The sequence below is a fragment of the Xiphophorus hellerii genome, chromosome 3, assembly GCF_003331165.1.
Source record: "Xiphophorus hellerii strain 12219 chromosome 3, Xiphophorus_hellerii-4.1, whole genome shotgun sequence".
NCBI lineage: Eukaryota > Metazoa > Chordata > Actinopteri > Cyprinodontiformes > Poeciliidae > Xiphophorus > Xiphophorus hellerii.
The window spans coordinates 8,583,400-8,601,833 of record NC_045674.1 but is presented as its reverse complement, the minus strand read 5'-3'; positions in this window follow the sequence as shown (position 1 = coordinate 8,601,833).

Sequence of the window (18,434 nt, the reverse complement as noted above, 5' to 3'; positions counted from 1 at the left end):
CCAGCTTTCAACAAAACCAATCATCTACACACCCCACATTGTTTTCCAGAATCACCTAAACAACCAGCGGTTGAATGAGGACATGAGGCTAAAAATGTAATCATTTCACCAATATGGGAGTGGATTATAAAAACCACCAGTCAATTCAAATACATCTGATAAAGTATCAGCTAGAAAGTAATAATTAATTTTAAAAAATGTTAATCCTTCAACCTGGCTCAGAGTATGCAGGCTAAATGGGAGCCCATGTCTACCGGTTTTGAAGTCTTAGTTGTAAAACCGTTGAAAACAATTGAAAAACTTTTATTCTATTGAATCAGGAAGTAACTACTTCCTGCAACAATGGGAAAAGTCTATGAAAAGTATTATTTCTTTGGTTAACTTTGGACAACCTTACTCAAACTTTGTGGTAAAAGAGCTGTGGAGGAATCATAAATAATATATAAAACATGTGTTCCACAAAGGAAGAACAGTAAAAATGAGGTAAATTGAGTCTTACAGCATTAAATAATACCCTGTTACACATTTCATTGTGATAACTTACTGTTCCTCATAATTTTTTTCTTGAATATCTTTTCATGAGGTTGGCAGACATAAAAAATAGATGAAGAGGCATCTCGGTTTGGCATGCCAGCACCCACATTCCACATCAATGCAAACAAGAATCTGGAGCATCCAAATTTAGTCAAACAAAATCTGGGGTTAATCACCCAAAATACAACGCAGACACTCAAACACCTGTTAGAGACGCGAGACAGTGCAATGATTTTGCATGCAAAAATCATCTCCTTTATACTAAAGTTAAATTACTTTTTCTATCTGTAGTGGAAAAAAAATCTTTTTTTAACAAGCTAGAAATAATGTGGAAGGAGGAACCGTGGTTGTGTCCATAGGGCAGCCTACCGTTAAACTGCAGGAGGTGATTAAAAAATCACAACCTATTATTTTTATAATAGCAGGTTTCTTATTAATCATTTGCTTCAGAGAATGCATGATGACTACTAACTACTGAGACAAATTCAGATTTGAATATTTTCCAAGTTCATGTGTAAAGCGACTGCTCTTCAGCTAACTGTGCACTGAAAAAGCTTTGTTTTCACTCTAAAGCACAGACTTTATTCAGTTTAAGTAAAAATGTAACAAGACTAAGAAGTGAAGAGATTCACAAGCTAAAATATCGAGTTTCCCTGACTGATAACCTACGGATGAAATCTTTAACCAGGATACATGGTTAGCTCTTGCTAATTACCCACACAAGGGTCAGTCAAAGAAAACTCATATTATTGTTAACCAACACAAAGAGAAGCAAACTGAGAATAGAACAGGCTTTACTTCCCCTAAAGAATTAAGAGAGTATCCTATGGGAAGATCCATGCCCATTCATCTTTAATGTATCGCTCAACTTGTGCTCCGAAGCCCCTGAGGACTGACATTGGAGAACAGACAGAATAGAAGAAGAATGTGACAGGGAAAGAGAGAATTTGGAAGGAGGAAAATAAGGGAACACAGGGGCAGCTTACTGGGGAATAGAAGTATAGTGTGAATGATTGATGAGAAGTCAGAGCTGTTGGGGCGCATTCACCAAGTAATAAAAATGGATTAATGCAACTGTTTTCACTCCCCGTAGATCAGATTGCTATAACGATAAGTGAGGGGTCTGGTTTTGGGAACTTTAAGTCTATTAACTGACCGGCTTCTTTCATCTCCCTCTGGAGTCCCTGCATCTCATTCCCTGTTTTATTCTCTTTGTGTTGTTTTTTTTATCTGAACCACAGTGTAGATTTTTCCTGCTGTCCAATTGTCAGCGTTCTTTTATCTTCCTGTGTATCAATCCTGATTATTGCTCAGTTAATTTGTGGGGATTGATCCACTCTGCCCCAAACCGTTCCCACCATTTTTGAACATCAAGTGTAATTTTTCCTACAAAATCACCTTCATCCACACTGCGTCGTGATTACCCTTTTCACCCTAATGTCATCATTTTTCCCACCCCGTCACGTGCTTGTGTTTTTGTGCTTAAGTCAGAGTGACCCCTGTTGGTGGGGAATGCACCTGCAGGCAATAATAACACATCTCTCTTCTCTCTTGGGGACATCAAGCGTGAAATCAGTCTGGCATTGGCTACTCTGTGACAGACCCTTAGTCTTGGGGCCATATTCACCCCCTGCTCTCTCTGTCTTCACTTTGGAAGCAGCACCAGTCAGCAGGTGGGGTTGGTCTCTTTGCTTCATATGTCTCAGTAGTGTTTCCTCTTTTCTTTAAAAAACAAATACTCCACATCTGACGGAGTTGTTAAAAAGGTCAAGATCATATAGGTGGCACGCAGTATGTCTTTGTAGATCTTTTTTGGATGGAAAAGTGATTGGAAATGTTTTGAAATTATAACTGCGGGTCCTTTTCTATGTTATTTAAATTGTCTTACACCATTTGTATCCACGCAATTTTTAATACATATTATGTTGATACTTTTGAACCTAACATAGTCTCAATGCTCTGAAGAAAAAAAAAATCTAATTTTAAAAGTGGGATTTATTTACTAAGGTAAAAATGAATTCAAAACAACCTGCATGTATATGAAAAATTAATCGCCCACCTGCCACCCTAAAGTGCATTGATAATGCATAGATCAGAAAAAAACTGAAAAACATATAAAGCACTGCAGGCCTCACTCGCCTCAGTTAAGGTCAGTGTATATGATTTGACAATAAGAAAGAGACTTGGCAGAAATGGCCTCAAAGGGAGTTCTAAAAGGAAAACTACTGCTGACCAAGGGAATACAAAGGCCGGTCTCACATTTGCCAAAAACATCTTTGTGATCTCCAAGACATTTGAGAAAATATACTATGAGGGGAAATACTGAAACAGTGAAAGTGTGACAGTCTGATTGTTTCAGGACCTGGATGACTTGCTGTAATTGATGGAAACATGAATTCTGTTCTGTAGCAACAAATCCTGAAGGAGAATGTCCAGCCATCAGTGCATGAAGTTAAACTCATGCACTGAGTGCATGTGGGTAAAACAACAGTACGCTGACCCAAATCATGCAAGCAAATCCACTTCTATAGGCAACAAATATGTTCACTATAGAAGCACAACAAAGCCAGTTGACTGTCTTGTTCATGAACATTGTGTCAGGACTTTTCATTTTGATGACATTTTCATTGACATGAATACTTTCTTTTGAGGAATGAACTATCCATTGTGACAAAGTGACACGGATTTGTAGGCAATCAACTAGGATTTGCAGTTTCTACTATTTGTTTTGAAAAATTCACTAGCTGCTATGCAAACGTCAATAGTGATGTGAGAAAAACTGTAAGATTCTGGGTCATAAATTTGGACATGCTGCCCTCTCAAATATCCTCCTACGTGACAAAACTGAAACAAGTCTGCTGATGTTGATCTCCATCAGTTATGATATAATGAACAAGCAAAAAACTGAAAAAATCTGTAAAAAGGGAAAATAAAACATATTCAAAACTGCATGAAAACATTACAAATTTATTTTATACACAAAGATTCCTCCTATAATATGCAGGAAATGAAATATGTAATGAACTGATATGCTATGCTATGTTAATTCATAACAATACACTGGTATCTCTCTGTAGCAACCAGGGGAGAGGTGGGCAACCCAGAAGCACAGAGGCCAGACAACTCGACATTTATACACTCTTACCTAAGGGAAATATTTAGAGAACCATTAACCTAAAAATCATGTTTTAGGACTATGGGAGTAAGATGGAGTACCTAGTGTTGGGCATTGACTGCACAGGGACAGTATGCAAACCCCATACAGAAAAACCCCAGGCCCTAATTAGAACAAATAGCTTTCTTGCTGCCAGGCAATCGTAATAATAATCGTGCCACTGTGCAAAGGGGTTGACATATTACCTACAATTTAAAGTGGCTAAAAAACTATTCATGTTAAAAGTGTGTTAAACTTCCAAGCCTCAAGTGAGTCCAAATTTCACTTAGATACTGATAAATGTGGTCTTGTGGACTGTTTCTTTCCAGGGAACCTAAGTTTCATAAACTTTAGCAGCTTTAATTATGCCATGAAGTTCACTGACTACCTTTGAAGGTGGACCACCCATTGATTGGACTTATTTTTGTCCAGAACATCCACATGTGGCTTGTTTGAGCAGAGATCTGAATAATTTAAGGTCAACAGCACAGTTGTGTTTTTCTACAATCTATACACTTCTCCACTAAAGTTCTGTACCTCTCATTTACAGTCACAATAAAAAAAAACCTTTGAACTGTTTTCAGTTCAAGGGTTTTATGAATTAGGACATAGAAATATCTTTCTCTTTACATGTTGTAAAATATTTATGACTTCAGGTGTATAAAAGTGCATGACTAATTTCACACTGCAATTTATTAATAAGCAAAGAAAAAAACACAATGGACCTTACCAGAGGGGCCGCTTTTCATTGGCTGATGCCCATTCTACCTGGTCACGTGTGTGGCCGTCTCACAAACACACTTCCCGTTAGCCAAGTACAGCATAATGGCAGCACTGATACAACTTCTACACCTTGAAGCCTGTCTGCTACACAGTCTTACGTTAGCTAAACAGATCAATATGCAATGTGTACTGTATCTGACATACACTAAAGATTTTATTTTAGCAGAAAAGGCTTTGGACTAAACTGTTACTCGTGTTAGCCACGTTAGCACCAAGTACAGCTAGTCAATCAACCATCGCTGTGTTCAGGGAAGCGCTGATTAATAATCGAGAAATAAATATCAAGCCTGGAAACTTGATGTCGTAACGGACTGAATGTTATGTTTTTAACGTAATCTTTACTCGTCTTGCAGGGCGCAGGCAGTTGCCAAGGTAACAGGTGTGCTTAAACTACAAAGAGAGAGAGAGTAACAAGGTAGGAGTGGTTTTGAGTTGATCACCTGTTCGGGTTATTTTACCTTTGTTTACCTTTGCTGTGGCGCATTACAGCCGCTGTAGTTTCTAAACGTTGGACTAATTACCTCGTTCGTTTGTGAGTTTACGTCATTCACAACAAACATCAAATAGAACAAATATATTTCATACACAACAAATGGCTTCTACCGTGGTAATTATGTGAAATTAAATTAATTATATCCCAACTTCAGAAGATTTGCCTTTACCTTTACAGAGCTCTTTCCTCCTATTAGTCTGTAGCTTCTCATATTGACGTCATCAAACCAAATTTCAGATCTACCATAACTGACTGACACCTGCTGGCCTCAGGTTTGCAACCAGCTTGTGACTGAGAAACCGGTAACCTCCTCCCAGATGATGACATGAACTTGTTAGTTCCTCTGTCCATTGTAGTAGCTGATATATTGTGAAAATCCGGTAGCAATGATGCACTAATCCAGTCATGTTTACATAGAAACAACGTGCCGCGAGGCTTTGCTTGTGAGACTTGCGGTCACGTGGGTCGGTTGTGGGCGGAGCTTGGTAAGGTCCATGGATACGAGGTGTATGCAAAAATTATGCACATTTGCTCCTTCCATAACATACAAGTGAGAAAGTAAAAAAAAAAAGAAAAAAAAAGTTGGTATCAGTGTTTTGTGTTTTATCACTTGATCATCATCAGGTGGGACCCTGGATGAGAGACCAATCACAGTCCTTAGTGGACAGCAACTAGCAACGCTGTAAACCACATAGGAATTCATGTCGACTTCTCTTTCAGACTGGCTCTCAGCAGCTGGCTGAATCACTTTTAAACTAGGACTCGTCGGCATAAACTTTTAGGCTAAAATAGGAGCTCTCTGAGAGGACACTGAGAATCTGCATATAGGTCCAGATCATTCTACTGTGTCTTGATACATGGACCCCTAAAACTGACAGAGTTTTTCCCTGACAGTATTAAAAATACACACATAAACAAATTTTCAATCTTTGAAACATTTCTTAATATCTATATTCTCACATGAATGTATTTATTTTTTGCTAGTGAGTTATCCCTGCACAACATTTTAATTTCATTCAAAGTCATTCAGCCATTCCGACATCCACCAGATTCCAGAGAAAGTCGATATAATCGTGTTTGTCGCCGCTGTTGTTCTTGGAAGTCAAAACACAGAGAAGCGACTCATCCTAAATTCAGTAAAGCATGGAGGCTTTGATACAAGCACCAGAGATTGCCTTTGAAACGTGCAGTACAGTGAACTTGACTGTCTGCAGTAAGTGAAGCGTAACTGGGTCCAAACACAAAACAATTTTCACAGTTTGACTTCAAATTTAATCTGATTGGTAGTAAATTGGATTTATGCAAAAAAGAAAATAGCAATTTAACTCTTCAATATTAAAATGAAGCATAAAGGCATTGTTGATGCTTTGGTGTAGAGGTAAATAGAACAATGACAAGAATGGACCAGGAGACAAGAATTAGATGTTCTTTTGGTCTTTGTACTGAGGGGATCACTCTGTGATCACTCTGTGACCCCCTCAGTACAAACTGAAAGTTCTCATTAAAACTGAAAGTAACATAACTACCCAGAAACTAATCAGGTTCCACTCAGACAATATCTTTGGTTACAAACTGGCCCTTTTAACATTCTCAATTACCTCACTTCATTTATTCCAAATTTCATTTAACCAGAATGACCCTGACTCCAAAAATGACTTTCAAACATCACAATGAGATTTTGATTCAGTGAGATCTGAGCATTTTGAAAGTTAATTGGTGAAATCTGTCAGAGTGGCTTGTTTAATTATGGTGGACGAGGCTTTCATTTGGGCCTTGACCTAAAATAGCGCAGCAGGTGACTCACGTTGTGAGGCTCATTCGTGCAAATGCAGCTGATCCTTTATTTATTTCTACAGAAGTCAAAGCGATGACCCCTGAGGACGGTAATTAAGGTGGAATCAACATTTCATTCTGTGCATGATGAGCATGTCAAGACAATTATACTCTTTGAAAAATGGAAGAGGGACTTGATGCAGGGGGGAAAAAATGCGGGAGCTGCTCAGGTCTGAATTGTGAATAATAACAGGCAGGTTTGAGCATTCACATGAGGCTGATCCACCGGCTGCTGCTTACATGAGATAATTAGGTCCAGTGTAGTCACTGGAGGAGGAAGCTGGTGGAGTGGGAGTGTGCAGATTCAATCAGCCTGTATATTTTACCGTATTGTTAAGCACTTGAGCTTTTAAGCAGCTTTGTCACTTGGGAACTAACAGCATTTTTTACCCATCTCCTCTAGATTTGTCAGGCACATATTCATTGCCACTGATTTATGTGTCAGGTCATAGTCCATATAGGCAGTAATGTATTCCATCAATTCTACTGTACTCGAGAAGCAGAGAGGCTATGAAGAGCTTTCTCGCCTCCCGCAAAGTCTGAACTGGGTCAGGGCTGAGAACCTGCAGGCCATTTCTTTTTGCATAAGTATTCCTTTTATGTCATGCCAGTTACATGGCAGATAGGCAACACAGTTCATTTTTATGTAAACTTGTAAACTAGTACTCCATTATCTTTCAGCTTAGAAAGAGTATACTGCAATATGTAGGAATTAAAAGAGTCACAGCAGAGTCACAACAGCATGCAAACATGCAAGAAACAGATCTGAGGTATAAAGTGAAATGAATGTTTGCCAGTTTTTAATTCTGTATTTAAACTTTATTGGATTTTGGCACCTACATTTTTTAAGGTTTTTTTTGTTTTGTTTTGTTTCATGTTTTAGGGCTTACACTGAGTGTGGTTTATTCATTTAGTTGTATTTTGTTATTTCAAATTTAAATATAATATAATTTTCTGTTGATCAATATTGTTAGCAATATTACACTTGGGGTTAGTGCTACTGCATATTTTATATGTTATTGACATAAAACTGAACAACTCGTCTTGTTTTGTGTGGGTCTAGATACTTTGTTGACAATCTGTTCAGATGATTGGTTAGGTGTCTGAGTCTTCATCTCCTTAAAGTTAGAATAGTGAGTGCTTCTAAAATAGATGCAAGTTCAGGTCAGAGGCAACAATCTTTTTTTTTTTTTAAATCCTGTATTTCTGCTTGATTTTCATTGTGCTTTTCTTGGTAGATTTTCAAATTATTTTTAGACTCTGGTCTGTTATTGTATTTCAAAATTTTCTTTCTTAGTTTCGGTTTTTGCTCATGACAAGATCAACTGCCAGATTTATTAGTGGATAGTGGCACTAGAATGTGACAAATGTTTGTAGATAACCAGAAAATTTTTTTTATAATCAAGCTAATTTCTTCCTCTGTATGTTTCAAATCTATGAACATGTTTTTCAATAAATCATCTGTTTAATATCTGATTAGATGATTAGATGCTTGATTAAAAAAATGCATCTTAGTGTACTTTTGTTTTGAATTTTATTAAAATATGTTCTATGACTAATGGCTCTGATTTGCACCATTCAATGAAGAAAATAAGCAGAAATGTAACGATATCTGGTTGAAGTTTGGAGTGTAGAGAACATTTCAAACTTCAAATTACTACCTAGGTTTTGAGACAAGACATGATTGTTTTTACTGATCCATTTTAATGTCTTAAAATAAATGTTGTATGCTATATCTCTCCAGTGGATTGATTTTCCTGGCGACATTTTCTAATCCCAAAAATGACTGCTATTGCACATGTATTTTTCTTGGCGGTCTTGCTCATAAAGCCTAAAGCTTAATTTTTAAAACCAATTTAGAAATGTTTACAAAGGTTAAGAAATAATAAATCACATTAAAGATGTATCTGACTTCCATAAACCTATTATTTTGCTTGTTTCGTTGGCACTGGAACAGAAATACACATCCAGCATAATTGAACGACCAAATTATGGTAGCCATTGGGAAATGACTTATTTTATGCGTGCTGTTCTCATTTCACGCCTGATGGAGTCTCACCTTTAACCAGGAGGTGCATGTCTTTCTGTGCAGTTTCAGGCACAGTATTCTAATAAAGGTATAATAGAAGCATTCTCCCTTTTTAATTGGACATTGTTAAAATGACATATCAATCCTGCTGCAGAAATGTCCCTTCCATGTATTCTGTAATTGAAACAGTCTCCAGTTCCTGCTCCATTTTCTGCTGTATAAGAAGATTGAGATGACTTATGTGCAACAAATCCCATCTAAGCATAAAGTTGCCTATAGTTGACACTCAGCATTAAATCATCATGTCAGTTTACATGATTGTAATGATGCTTTGACTTAGTGTCCCACAAAATATATTCAGAAAGTTACTTTTTTTTTTCCAGCACATAACATTTTGCATACAGGCCAAAAGATTCCGTTTTATTTTGTATACTGTCCATGTGATTGGTTGAATTGGGTTATATTTATGATATGTAGGAATAAACTAGTAAAAGGGGTTGAGCCACACCTTTCAGATTTGTACTTAGTCATTCACAATTAATCATTAATTTTTGTAATGATTAATAAAATATCCCTCTAAGGTATGTTCAATTTTGAGGTTTCAATGTGGCAAATATGTGAAAAGTACAAGGAGTATTCATACTTTTGCAAAAAGCTTTGTGTGACACATTCTTCTTTAGTTTAAAGTAGCCCATTATCTTGCAGCTCCCTTTTTATTCTTATCATTTATATTAGTAATTCTATCGCTTTCAGTAATTTATCTTCCCTCATAATATTTATTTTCTGCAATTTTGCATTCCGAAAGCCCCGATTCCCATTAGCATTTTTGCAATTATGCAGAAATTCCATTAAAGTTCTTGGCAATGAAAAGACAAGAAATGATTACCCTATTAAGCCCCAGAGTGAAAACACAACATAACGTGAATACTATTGTATGCTAATAACATTTATTGGAGGATAAAAAAACATTGAATTACTACCTGTGCCTAACCACTCAAAAGATTCTGTTTCAGCTATTCTCGTCATGTGGCAGACAAGCAGACTGAAGCCGAGCAAATAAAAACTGGCAGCTTCTGGATGAACGGCTGCATGTTTGGGTCATGATAAGGAAGAATTACATTTTTACACGCCACTGAAGAGAGGAAAACAAAGCCTGGTGTGGGTTTAAAAGCTCTGTAAACTGTTGGAAAACAACTCAACACGGGGGGGGAAAAATGAAGTATCATTCTCTCTAAATGGTTTAAACCTTGTCCTCGGAGGATGATGTAAGTGATTTAGACTTCATCAGAATCACACTCTATGGCCCCCGAAGCACAGATACAGAAGAAACATGATTGTAGTGTGCAAGGGAGGGTGTAAGGTGGTATTAGTCTTTTGGGGGGAACTCTGAATGGAGCTATTACAGAGCCTAGTGTCATTTCTACAGATATTCATTCATTGTAACAAGTGGGGCAATGCTTATTTTTAAGAATACTTCCACAGTCCCCTTTCTGTGTCATAAAATACTGTATGCTCATCTCCATTATGTATTCCCATCTGTCCATCCACCGATCTAAATCTGACTCAGTGCCAAAGCATTTCTTTATGTTTATATTTGTTGCTTTTCTTTGGAAAGGTGGAAGCAAATCATAGAGAAGCCATATGGTTCTGGCACAGAATTGAACAGCAAACAGAAAATGATTTAGTTATTCTTTAAATATTAATGTGTTTTCATTGCAACTACAGATTTATTGGTTTTTTTATTATTATTATTATTATTCATGATCCACACTCAATAATATCTAATTTTTAAGTAAAATAATAAATAAATAAGACCTCTTTTTATTTTATGTTAAATAAAAAACCAACTGTCTTGTTTTTTTTGACAGAATTACACACAACTTCGTCTATAACCAAATATATCAATAGTCAACACTAATATTTGTGGTTATAATGCGACAAAATGTGTTTAAAAGTCAGAGAAAACTTTATCTTTACAAAACTTTTGAAAGACAGCAAAGTGCCTTAGTTTGTAGTCTTTGTTGAAAATAGGAAAGATGACATAAAAATAGCAAAACCACCCTCTCATCACCCATTTTTATTTATGTCATCCTGCTTGTTTTGATGTTGTTTGTTTCTTGTTTTACTGACTTATAGTCCTTTTTGTGTTCCCATGTCTGGACACATTGGAAAATAAATGATGGGGTGGATAATCTCTCACCAGCTATTTTGATAAGTACTGCATTTAAGCAAAATTGTAAAGAAAAAAATAGAAAAGTTTTACAGACATCCATTGTGGTGTTGTTTTTGCCTTCTTGTTTTCTTGTCTTCTTTTATATTAAAGCTTCTTGCTGGAAAACACAGGAAGCCAGTAAAATTATTAACACAAACATAATCTTTACTGAACGCTTCCAAAAACTGAGTTCAGTCATGGAGGACAAAACAGGGGCACAAGGCCTGTACTGTCTGTTATCTCTACCATTTGGAAGCTTGGCTCCTCAGAACCTACTCCCACTGAGTGCAAATCAGAAAATCTAACAGCTAATGGCAACAGTTCTGTTCCCTTCTGTTGTTAGTGACAGCAAAACTAATGCCCACACATACAGAGTGTAGCACAAACGCTGTCAGCACCCTCCTAATGACCCCATGGGTATAAGTGGCCAAAAAGAGAGCGAAATCCCCACAACAGCGCTATTTCTTTCTCCAACACCCTTAAAGCACTTTAGCCTTTACCAGCATGAGTGAACTGACATCTTCAATGTTTGTCCTGCAGCAATCAAAATCCTAAGTCACATTTGTGATTGTATAGAGCAATACTGGCTGTGTGCAAGAAAGAAGTATGTTTTGTTGTTGTGCTGTCGGTAAATGTGAGGGAGAATTTTTACGTTTAAACGTGAGACAGATCAGCAGAGACACTGCAAGTCAGAGGTTATTAAAAACAATGACAAAAAATAACTATAATAAAAAAAAACATAAAACTGATTAGTAAGTGGGAGAGTAACAGAGGAAATTATAAAAAAAATGATATACTACTACTGCTTTGGAGTAATGTTTTTTTTCAGATTGTACTGTCATAAATTCATCCTTACAGTCGTAATCCTTGCCCTCTTAATTCAATATGGTCACAGATTTGCTGGTGCCGATCTCAAGTTGTCAGTTGGTGAGACATATGGCAATGTGAACAGCTTATCACAGACACATGGGGTTAAATAATAGAGTAACAAATTAATTTAACATGTCTTTTTGAACTTTGGGTGTACCCTTTGAGAATGAACACCAATAATTAACACAAAATAAACTCTATAACTTTGTCTAAACCACAGAGTCTTAGCTTTATGTATTTTTTTATTTTAACATAAAAGCTTAACTCAACAGTTCTTATAAAATGTACCTACCCACCAATATATATTCACATTTACACCCCCCTCAACCATTTTTATTTAAGGTTGCCATAAACAGATTGTTTGTTTTCATAGTAATTTGTACCATAAACTCAAAGCTACTCAATATTGTGAAATTTTGTTTCAAAAATCAAATAAATATCATACTTCATTACAGGATGTGACTGTATTCTTTTCAATACCATAAACATTATTAAATGGGTTATGACCTGCTATGACAGATAAAAGATGTTTCAAAGTTAAGCATGAAGTAAATACTTATTATTTTTTATCATTATTGATCACTATAGAAAAAATTATTTTAAATGAGATTTAACTCGTCACTGATGAACAAAAACAGGTGGGATATATTCTCCAGTTTTGCCACTTCAATCAATCCATAAAGTAATAAACACTCTTTGAACATTAAAAACACATTAAAAACACATAAACACGATGATAGATAAGCATTCTTCTCTCTAATTCAACTTGATTAATCTGACTAGACTAGGCCAACCTGTGTCTCTTCCTCTATTTGCTTGTCACTATTCTGAAACTTCCGTCCACTGAGAAACATTACAAACTGCATGAGAAATATCAGCTTCCTCCAAACAATCTCAAACAAAATCTCCTTCAGTTTTATTCTCTTCTGTGTTGTTCTACAACAGCTAAAAGCTCTTAAATGTTGACATAATTTATTCAAGCTAGAACATGAAAAACATTCTCATTTGATGTAGCCTCATCACATGGTTTCTTCGTGTGTTTTCTAATAAAGACTTTTATGCAAAAGCACTTATGAAAAAGTCAATCTCTAGACATGCAAAGATGGCAGCTAGTTATGCCGAAAGACCTGCAGCCGTAATTGCAATGAAAGGTGTTGCTGACACATTGATAGAGGATCTGAATCCAGTTTGAAAAGAATTATTCTGTGAAAATTTTAGAAAGCTGTGTATCCTTCCCTTCCAATTCACAATGGTTCAGTTGCATCAGTCCTTCTCTTAAAAATTTACATGTAATAATGTAACAAAATGTGAAAGTGGTTTTGCAAGGCATTGTACGAACCCTCATGTGGAGCACAATGCAGCTTTTAAATGCAGCTGTATGGTCTTTTTGTGGCTCTGCAGAAAAGTGTGAGAAAATAACCATGATGTTGTTTTCAAGTGCTTCAGAGTCTCGCTTAGAATTGGGAAAACTGTGACATTTACTACCGGGCTCCATCGCATGAAATCAGGCTGCTGGTTACATCATTCCTCCTTTAAGGGGAATATGTGACTACTCCAGTTTATTTGTTTGTTAGCGAGACAAACAAAAAAATTGTGGATTTCTTAGTTTGACATCTCTACCAAGAGAGACGGGAGGATGCTGTCTCAGACTTTTACAATTGGATGCAGTGTTGAATTATAATACAGTTTAGGAAGTAAATTTACAAAACCCCAGCATGTTTGATTTATTCAAATATAATTTTAAAGAAATCTTTGCCACTCCTTTATGTGAAGCACAACTATCTGTGGGTTAGTACATTTTTTTTTTTCTTTTTAAAAAATGCTCAAAAGCCAGAACTCGTGTCAAATTCCACAATGCAATACAAATTTGATATCTGTTTCAATCTGTTGGGTTCTTTTTATTTTAATAACAAAGCTACAAATGCCCCAATACGTCCTGTAGATTGTTAAGAAGTAAACACAGAGTACAATGAAATACCGCAGAGCTCCACTCACTAAGCTCAGCACTATCTCCAGTGTTCAGCACCTCCACCGAGGCAAATCAAGTTAATGTTACCAGTACACAGCTCATACCACAATTCTGAGCATTGTCAGCAAGAACAGGAGCCCCGGGGTGAACAAACATCAAAGCAATCACTCAGAGAATGCAAGAATAGAGAGTAGCTGTCACACCATGTAACTGCGTTACCATTTTTATTCAGCACAAAGAGAAAAATTCTCATAAATAAAACCCTTACATGCTCCGTTGCTGTTTATTTTGCCTCTGCCACAGTGATAAAGCAAACATCGTGATGCAGTGTGTTGTCTCTTCTCCCACAGGCCACAGCCTATTTGATTGATAAAGACTGGTTGAAGTCAAAAGCTGGGACTGGAGAAGCAGCACTGCATACCCTGACAACCCTGAGAGCAAACAGGCATCGGGTTAATCCATCTTCAGCAGCAACAGTGGCACACCCGTGGAAAAGTGCGAGACCGTTACGATTTTCAATTTTGATGCAGGTATTTTTTCAGCATTGCTCAATAGTGAAGATTTTGATTCACCGCAACATGAGTGGAGCACTTCAGCAGAAACTCAGCTTTTTTTTTCTTACATCCCAGCAGAGAGTGCATTAATCATCGCAGTCTCACCCTCCTAAGTGAAGACAGAGAGCAACAGCTGGGAGAGAGGAGCTCGACTTTAAGCAGTACAGACTCCAGGAGGTTCAGCCATCACTTCTTGTTGTGGATTCTGACATCAATAGTAATGAATACCTTGGAGCGTTGCCTGACTGCCTGAGCATGAATTGCTAGAACACTGAAAAGGTTTTTTTTTGTTTGTTTTGTTTTTTGCTTGTGTACCTTTGTGTGCTGGACTTCTGCACCTTTGTTTGCTTGTGTAACCACGTGCATCAGCGAGAGCACATGCATTTTGTTGGACCAGATATGAGTAATACGCAGAGTATCACACAGGACTAAATGACCTGAACTGACAGGAACAATTAATCAGTTTGCCGGTGCTCCTGGATGAGGTTTCATGCTGAGGTTACACCTGCACAGGCCTCAGTTGCACTGGGATCGGGAACACATATCCAAAATTATCTTTAAATGATCTATGGCTGCCTAGAGCATATTTATCTCAAGTGGAGAAATGTGCATTTGCATGGCTTTTAGAGTTTTGTTATAAAACACATATTGTCTCTGGGGAAACCTGCTAAAATTCCCTTCATTTATTTGTGTAAATTGCCATAGCTATCTCCATAACAAAATTTGTGCTTTGCTGTGTGTAATTTTCTGATAAGACAGGAAATTAATGAAAAGAAACTTAGGTTAATTTCATTAATAACCTGCCATAACTGATTTGTACCACTAGGAGGCAGATGAAACAAGCTAAAAAAGATACTCATACATCTTGAAGGCAACAACTTTAAAATCTAAAATATTGCTTCTTATTTTTATGTTTTTCCTGTAAATTGATAAAAATGGATTTGAGCTGACATGATAGCAACCAGCTGTATAAAATATAACTAAATAAACTCAACAGATCTTCTCTATGAAGTCTGAGACCGAATTTGTAGAAAGATAGCTTAAAAGAATAATCAATTATTAACCAACTACATGGTTAGCAAACTTTAAAAAAGAAAACTTCAACTAATTTATGAACTTGAAGTTAATCTAATACTTTCCATCCTTTTCTTGGCAGTTGTCCATTAAGCAACTTCTTCTCTACAATTGTCTGCTCCCATGCTGCTCTGGGAATTTAGTTGTCACTAGTCAAAGCAAATCTAATTAATCCTAGAGTCGAAGCCTCAGTCCTCTCAGATCTGCTGCTTTTTTTTCCAATTTTCCTTCAGCACTGTAGCCACCTAGTCAGAGGAAAAGCCTCACTTTTTCTACACTTACACACAAAGACAGGAGCTCTTTACTTGCAGTTCTATGTAGGACAAGTAACCAGCTGTCTTTGGTAATAAATGAGTAAGATGAATGTGGGGGATGTGTTCATTTGAAAGCTCTTGTCACTGAGAGTTTGTCGTCCGGCAGCACAAAGGGTAGAGCCGTCCTGCCTGATTTACTTTAGATTCAAACTGCGGCTAAATTGGAAACCGTGAATCACTCTGACACTATTGGTGCAAGATGGATTACTTCAGTTAAAGGCTGGCTTTCTTTACTTTAGATCTTTTTAAAGAAATCATACAAAAATTAATTTTTCTGACAGACGGCTGACCTGGGCAGGCTTTAAAAGGAAAAGCAAAGAGACTCCAGCTCTGAGGAACTACAAAGCTGCTTTTTTTTTTATCTCCATGGCGTTATCCCAGCCGCATCCAAAAGCTCTCAGCAGCACAATGAGTCTGGCTGAATATTTGATCAACGGTCTCAGGTTTAACAAGCCTTGCCAAACAACACCTGCCTGGGAGGAAAAGATATGCATTGGAGCAGGGCATTGCTTCCCTCAAGATGTTAAGGAAAAAAAGTGTTTAATGTTCACAAAGCCCAATCTGTGCGAAGCTCATCCAATTTTGGGCTCTAGGATTCTGAGCAAGGTTCAAGATTTGCATTTCTGGACAATAGTTTTCCTGATGCCAATAATTCCCAGTGCAATCTAGACATAAATTACAAAACAATGCACTCTACCACATCTACGCAATGCTTTTAGAGATTGAATTCAATAAAATGGTAAACAAGTGTCCTTGCCACCAAATGTCACAGAACAGATGTTTCTTCATACTGTAATGCTGTTGGAAGGTCTCCCACATATATGGCCATATGCGATCAATTTCCAGAAAGCAGAGCATTTATCTATTATATTATTTTATTCACTCTAGGCTGTATTGTGGTGTAAATTAGTTTAAGGTTAGGATTAGGCTTTGAGGGGTTATGATTAGGTTAGGCCTTCAGGTAAAGAATGTAAGTCAGAGTTGTTTTTACTCTTGAGGTGATGGAAACACATCTGTTTGAGCGTGCATTTGTGCAAGCTCCAATTCATGGCTGCTGTCTGCAGCTCATTGCCCCGTGGTAACATCAGGCCTCACAGACACCTGGGACCAGCAGTTTGAGGCCTCGGAGAAGGCAACAGCCTGGCAACTGGCCCTGATTACTTTCTCCACTCTCCGGAACTCAACTCAGTGTGTGCCATTAACCAGCTCCGCGCAGTGCAAGTCCAACTCAACCATGCCATTAACCCTGCACACAAAGGGTGGTTTACAGAACACACACTCACACACACAGCGCAGAACACTTCACAATTTATCCATCAGTGTTCGAGATACCGAGCTGCTTGCAGGCAACCACTGTTTATTGTTTTAAAAGTAAGAGCATAGAGGATTGTAGTGCAATGCCATGAAGCAAGGCTGGCATCTACTGGGCAATTAATATAACAGAAGAATATGAGCTGTTAAAGCGTAATGCAGTAACAGCAACTACTGCTACTGCAATAATTAATACGAGAAAATTGCCTTCTTTTTTAGACTTTATCTAATTAATCCTTATTTCTATTTTCAAATTTGTCATTTTAAATTGTAACAGTGTTGTGTCTTTTATTGATGCTGTTATTTTACCTCAGCGGAAGTTGAAATGTATTATTGATCTATGTGCTGTCCTCGCCCTGAGATTTCGAGTTTTCAGCAGCTAGACAGCCAGACAACGACGCTCCAATAACCAAACTTGTTTCTTTTCGACTTGTTTATTGAAGAGTGGTCTCTGACCACTGCCATCACTTTGGCCATCGTAAACTGAAACATACAAGACTGAGTATTAGCCAACGAACATTGCAAATTAGCCATTCTTGCTGCGAACAAAAACTTTAAAAAAACATTTTCCTAAATGACTCCAGCGTACAATTATTTACACCACAGTTACATAAAACAAAGAGACAATTATTGCTTTCACAATTAACCAATACTTACGAACAAATCTTGTCTGAAACACAACGTATAAGGATAATAATCAGCTTAACCCATGAACTGCTCGGTGTTGCGTTCCACCATCTTGGATCTATTTTCTTTTTTAGCGTCACCAAAACATAACAAAATATCCACCAGGGGGCGTTCTAGTGCGGTTTTCAACCTTGCCGGTCCATTTTAACTTGCGAAAGGCAGCACAATCTATAAAATCCATTGATCAATGGCCACTGGCAAATTGCAAAATCTAATTTTAATGAACCAAAGTAAAGTTTTAAAATTATTTTGAATAAACTTTAAAGAGTAAAATATTATACAATGCAAAATGCGGTCAGGTACATCAATTTTTAAAATGAGTGATTATTATTAGTTTGTAAATATGTAAATGCAAAATGCATTACAACACATAACTTTTACCAGAGTGAGGCATACACTGCATTTTATAAATTATTAATAGAGATAAAATGACTATATCACAAAGACAAATATAGCCAAAAATAAATGATGTAAAGGTCTAGAGTTGCATATTTATACATTTTACACTTAATTTACTTTAGAGCAGTGTGTGTGTTTCGAAATATTTCCTACAGGAGCTTAATTTTTACTTTGCTGTCCGTGGATTGTTGTGTCGAGTTTCAACCACTAGGTGACAC